The sequence below is a fragment of the Notolabrus celidotus genome, chromosome 17 (genome assembly GCF_009762535.1).
Source record: "Notolabrus celidotus isolate fNotCel1 chromosome 17, fNotCel1.pri, whole genome shotgun sequence".
In the NCBI taxonomy this organism is placed as follows: domain Eukaryota; kingdom Metazoa; phylum Chordata; class Actinopteri; order Labriformes; family Labridae; genus Notolabrus; species Notolabrus celidotus.
This window is the reverse complement of record NC_048288.1, coordinates 2,977,041-2,983,972: the sequence shown is the minus strand read 5'-3', so window position 1 is coordinate 2,983,972 and position 6,932 is coordinate 2,977,041.

Here is a 6,932-nt window from a genome sequence, read left to right as displayed (position 1 = left end):
ATGGCACACATGGCTTAGCAAACTTTCCCCCGTTCCTCCCGCTCATTTCAATGTGCCCTTGAATACAGTGCACTGTCAACACACATCCATCGCAGTCTGCGTACTCCAACTTAGCACCACAGCCCCATCAAGCCCTTCCAAACAGGCTGGTGACAGTGATGTGAGGCTGTCGTGCTGGATCAAGGTAATTCAGTCTGAGCCCCCCCTCCACCCCATCCCCCACCCCTCCACCCTCCACCCCTCCACCCCCGTTGTCAGTCGAGCGCGCCCGTGACCCTCGGGCCTTCAGATTCAGCTCCCCAGACCTGTTTATTTTTATCACAACAATGAAAATTAGCATGATGCTGAACGCCTATGCACACTGAAAGCCTCCGAGGCTGTTTGTGTGTGCGTGTATGTGTGTGTGTGTGAGTGTGTGATTGGGGGCTGGAGTGACAGTGTCACCTTCTTATCATGGGGCCAATGTGGTGTAGACAGGGAGATTTAGCTGAGAGATTGAGGGGGCCTGGTGGTTACTACTGTGCCGCTCTGACAGGTATCACCAATACGAGGATTATCAAAACAAAGATTCCATGAAAGTGTCAGAATGAGCGAAGTGTCCCATGGCACTTTAGCAGAAGAAATGTCAAAATTACTGATTGTACAGTTTCTTTGTACCTTATCTCGTTTGGCTTTAACGTCAAAGTGATTTTATAAATATTCAGGTATGCATCGTGAACTGCGTCTGTTGGTGTAGGTGTTTGAAAAGGTTTACTTCTCACATTCACAGTTTCAAAAGTTTAATGTTGACGGACTTGTCAACAGAAAGACTGTTCAAAAGTAGGTTAACAACAATAAAGTTGTTCTATTACACAGTGATGAAGGTGTTCTCCATTGTCATTCACTTTTCTACATCATTTCAATCATAGAGAGATCATTTTCTACAGATATTCTACATAACAAAACATTAATAACAACAAAAGATCCTTAATTTGATTCTACTTCACAGATATCAGTAACAAATGAAAGCTGAATCTCTTCAGTTAACTGTGATATGATTTTCCTGCTTTTTCCACACTTGTGTTTCTCAGCTGTGTAAATCTTTTCTTCTGAGGTTGAAAGGTAGACTCTAATTGAACTGACGAAACAATGGCTGCAGTAACTACCAGGTTTTGTTTACATGTACAACACAAACTGGGCCCTTCAGCATGACCACAGGAACGCTGAGAAACACAGTCTCAAACATTCAGTCCCAGAAATACTTAATAACACGAGTCAGTATGGCAGAGAGATGGAACTGAGGCAGATAATCAGCACTCTGCTCGTCTGTGCACACACACACACACACACGCGCGCACACACACACACACACGGACAACCCCACTGTCCCTGCACACAGATGTGCATGAGCTCATAGACACATGCTCAGTCCTTCGTTCCACACACACACACACACACCCACACATGCACACAGCCTTTCCAGTGTGACTGACAGCAGTGATGGAGATAAGCCTGATTAATAGGGAGGATGGGTGGGAGTGGGAGGCTACACAGAGGCTGTGCTGCGGTGCTTCAGCAATACCTTTGTGGCATCGCGTGCCACTGCTCAAACGATTTGTCAACACCGCTGAACGACATTTATTGACTGCACCTATGGTCTCCATTTTGCAAAGTGGTGTTTTGTCATAGCTGAAAAATAGCCTGCCTGAATCAACTTTGACACTCAACTCCAAAGTTGTTTTTCCCTTTCCTTCTACTTTCCCCCCGTGTGATGTTAAAGACGGGTAGGATGGCTCAGAACATCAGACAGCCAAAGGTCAATTCAACAGACTGTCTTTATAACAAGAGACATGTGTGCCAAGCCACAGAATACATGAAAACAATAACTTAAACGAGCCTTCTGCCCTTCTACTCCTCTTTTTCCACAGGAACCTGTGATACAGCTTGACTGTAATGCCACAATGCTACATTGATATAAATATTCTTAGCTTGTAAGTGTTCTTCTTTGTTTCCCACAAAGCTGAAGCAAGGTGCATAAGACAAAACCTCACTGTGACATGTGGATTTGAATATTGCAGATACTTAAAGCTGAGATGGTAGTCAGATTTAGATCCACTTTTTGTTATACTGGTTAAAATGATCTTTCTGTCCTGATGGTAATCAATACATAATGGGTTCTTTAAAAAGAGGTAAAAAAAGCTGCTATCTACAGCCGGAGTAAACCTGGGAAAACACCAACCAATCCCTGCCATCAGGAGACAAATGATGAAACCAATCAAATCCCATCCTGCCGTTCCGCCCGCCTCCTGCAAAGCGTACATTTCATGTTTGTTTGTGTTTTTAACTTTCACTATGAGAATAGTGCTACATTCAAATTCATGCTAGCTTTCCGTGGCTACCAACCCTAGCTTTAAATTACTGCTGCTGATTAGCTCTCATCAAGTTTGGATTTAAAAAAATAACCTTAGGCCATCAACACTGGTATGAATCCACTGTATTAAAACTATGTAAAGTAAAATATATGCTCTTGAGTGAAACAGCTTTTTGTGTTAATATTTAATACCACTCACCATCGATTGAATCTTTCATGAAGACAATCACAAATTTTAACTTCTGTATGCTGAAAAATATCCTTTTCTTTTTTGAATAATAGGACCAATCTGTGACCATACTTGATACATGTTTACTTATTATATATATATATGACTGTCTTATAGACCAGGGGTTCCCAAACTTTTCAGCCCGTGACCCTCAAAATATAGGTGCCAAAGACTTGTGTCCCCAACTGTCCCTCAAAGTGATTTAATGTGTCCTCATTTAGCTGGTCTGCAGAAAATGACCCTACCTATATGAGCATGTGTCTGTGTTTCCTGTGCTGTTATGAATGAATCTGCTGCTACTGATGCTTTTGATAATTAACTGTTCACTAACCCTAAACTTAGGAGTCATCTGACAACAAAGAAAGGCAGAAAACTCATTACAATTTATATTTTCAAGGTTTTATTTCAAGGTTAGCTACTATTTTTGTCGATATTTTTTACTATAATGGGTAAAATGTACTATTTTAAGATAACTTAAAAAAAAAAAAAAAACATTCTGGAAGACATCTGATGACCCCCATTGTGGAACCCCTGTTATAGACTGTAAAAAACCTGGATGTCACAGCAGTTCCCCAAGGTGATCCCAAAACTGTTAGAGCTCCCCCTGTAGGCCGGCTGCAGTACATCTCAAAAACCCTGCCCCCTCCATGATAACAGAAGGAACAGTTTTCCTCAAACATGATGTCTGTGAAAGCAGTTGGTTCTTATTTACATGCAAGTCTTTCGTTTTCTGAGAACTTCAGTTTCCCTGAGTTATTTGAGGTTTCAAGCAGAGATGTGACTTCATGAGTGACAGCTCCAGATTAGCAGAGAGGAGGAACAGCAAGAGAAAATGTAACATAAGTCACTGAACTTCCCGTAGCTTTAAGACACTGCTTAAAGCCAGCACAAGAATCAGTTCTGCTGTGGACTGCACCCACCTGAGGGATCGTGATGTTTTAATGGTGAGTTAATGTAAAGGGGTGTGACACCAAAATATGTCACCATTGCAATAAGCCAGCGCCTATCAAGGTAGTATGTTGTCTTCACTTTTGTACAGTGGGAGGAGATGTAGGCGCGCTGTCTATATTAATATACAGTCAGCGGTCACAGCAGGCTATTGAGACTGCGTCACGGCTCTAAGACGAATCTAGATTGATTAAAGCACCCAAACAAATACAACCAAGGCTTGGTATGTGAACTCCAGCCAATAAATAATCATTAAAAAGAAAACTACTCTTCGAATATGGAGGGCGGCCTGGTCTGAATTGGAAAGATTGCCTCACACTTTGAAGTATAATTATTTCAGTGTTTTAAAATTGTGAATTTTGGAAACTTGTTTTCTGTAATATGATTGCCCTCTCTCCGTCGTCAGCCTGATCAACTCAAGCTTGTCTTAATGTATCCCGCATTGTATAAAACTTTCCCCTCTAAACATGTGTTCAACAAACACAACCCAGTTGTGTGGTTTCATACGGTTCAAGAATCCCTGAGTGCTCTCATTCAAAACTGGAGGGAGGAAGACAGATATGGCAGCGAGGGGAAGATCCATTCAAATATGATTAGAACTGAATTAATAGACATTGACGTTTGTGTTTGTTCCAATGTGGTGAACAGCCCAGCATTTCCTGCCAATGGGCCCATGGATGACACTAATACCTTGTAATCAAAGGAAATGTGTATAGCTCCACAAGCATTACATTCAGATTTTGTCTCCCTCGTTTTCTTACTTCACTCTTGTTTGTCTCGGTGTAATGCAGATCAGTTCTGGGTTTATTTTCTACCCTCAAAGCTCAATCTTTTATTTGATTTGCGGTAGAAAAAAAAATCATCATCCTGGTGAAATTACATCCACATGGCAGCGGCTCTGAGCTCGTACTGTAGCTGGGTTGGCATTGACAACAGACATGCCATAATGACAAAACAAGGTTTGGAACAACTGAGGAGTCTTTCCAAAATACTCAGCTACTATTTTAGGTCAAAATTAATAAATGATAGCCATTACTCATTATGTTTTAAATATAGAAACCTTTGGAAGGAGACTGTTTGATTCACTGAGGCTTAAGTATTGTAGGTGCTTTCATGGGTGTTAATGAAGGCAGTTGGGATCAAAATAGCCCAAGTGGCTGTTTCTAAAATAAAACCACAGAAAGTGTTTAAAAAATTTGAACTAGGTCTTCAGGGATCCTAAAAATCCAACCATCACTGCTTCAGGTATGCTATTAAAACAGGAATTTCTCCTTTGAAATGATGAAAAATACGGTGTTTGCTTTGTTCTTCCTGCATAAACAGCGTGTTGAAAGGTGATAAATATCCTCACATTTTTATAGAGTACAAACCACTGAAATTAAAAGAGTTGCCAGGCACTCCCGCTCCAGTATTCATTGTGTCCTCTTCACCTCAGGATGTGGTTGACACGGCATGAAGGGATCTAGGTTTTCTCTCATATCTATCAATGAGCGACTTTTCTTCCCTTTTCTTCTCTAATTCCAGTGAAGACAGTTCCCCCTCAGGAAAGAGGCGGCTGTGTTTTCACCTCTTCCGAAAGCAGAGGGGGAATTAACCAGTTGAAAGGTTATGTGGTAAAGTCAACATTAGCTTTTGGGCTTACCTCAGTGATTGAGCCCTGTAATTAAAAGACACAACTTTGAACTGTTATTGGTTTAATACTTGTCTTTCCTTATCCTTTAAATTTGGCAAAACAAATCTGTAAAGTAACTTGCTTTTCATAAATACATGACTTTTTGTTTAAACTAGCAACTGCCAATTTGTAATGGTTGAGTAAAGTAATGAAATACAGTCTAGGCCTTTAGAGGCGTCCTGTAAAGATGGACTGAAGATGTTTTTTTTTTTTTTCTCTTAAGCTTTTGTATTCCGTTTACATTTCACTGGTTAGCATTGAACATCACAGAGAGACATCATAGGGTTACTTTAAAATTATATCTCCACAGGGGGTCATGGTAAAGCTCCAAACTCATAACCTTAATGGGCCATTTTCTTACCAAGAGCCCCAATGATTGAAATTTTAGTGGACTTACCTCATGACAATGTGGGCTAACTCTACAGAGCTCTAAATCCTTAAGAAAACAATCTTAATAAAAGTGGATTCTGTATTATTACTAATATTAACCATTAACCTTAGAACTGGGACACGATGTCCCCTGCTGACTCTAATCCAGAATAGATCAGGGTCTTTCTTGTTCATATTTGCAAAGTCACAAAGAGGAGTCCATCTGGACTTAATAGAGATAGCTATTTCATTCTTAGGACACATAAGGCCAATGGAATCTGAACTAGTAACACCACAAAACACGCTTGTTTGTTGCACCTTTGGATGTCCTCTCAGCCCTGTGTGTACAGCACATTCAGAAAGTGTTTGCTTTCTGTGCCTTGTCAAAAAGACCGGGACAGACGGGTGGAGGAAAACATGGATTAAGATCATAGACTGTAAAGTAAATGGACGTTGTATCTGCGACGTCACCCGTCTGTTTCTGAAGCGTCCAAGCTAGTGTGAGGTAAAGAGGCGGGGTTTGAGCCTCCTCGCTAACAGCTATAGTGTTCCCACCTGTCAGTCGAGTCAGTCATGCCCTTATTTAGGCAAAACTCTTAAGTTTAATAGCTTCGAAAATGACTAGTTATACAAAATTTCACCAGTACAGTGTGTGCTGATAGAGAAATGCGCTACTCAGACATTAACTTTATTCTGAACCAGGCTGTAAACATGTTTATTTCTGTTGTAAAGATCATCTTCTTTGAATTGGTGTCTATGTGGTTTCTGGTGTTTCTGCAGTCAGCCTCAAGTGGACGCTCAATGAACTGCAGTTTATAACCTTTTCAAATTGGCATCATATTTTAAATCCTGAGGTTGCCACTTGATGTAGAGTAGGTTTCCAAAGAGTGGAATCTGATGGATTTACCAAAGTGCCACCCATAAACCCCAAACTATTATTGGCTAATGACCCTCTCAGAGGTGGAGCTGGTGTAAAAATCAACTCTATGTTGTGTTTGGAGTTGCAGCAGGCTGGTAGTCACTTTCTTTGCACTAAAAAAAGGACATTTTCTTTAGTTGGTACTCGATGGTGGGAAGAGGATCGCTCAACATTGCTCAAACTCTGTAAGATGCTTGAGTATCAATGAGTTCAGATGTACTAGAAAGGCATATGTCTGCACACGTAGTCAGTGCAATTTTTACTTTAATGTGCCAAGCTTTCGGTTCATCAGACCTTCATCAGGTAAAGGGACAATTGCAGTAAGTGTGTGTATATCCTCCTTTCTACATCTAAATTGAGGAAACACTGTCTAACTGTCAAATCACTTTACATTTTGGCTTTGGACAAAAATTAAATTTTTGGGTCTTTCAAAAATTAGGCTAAG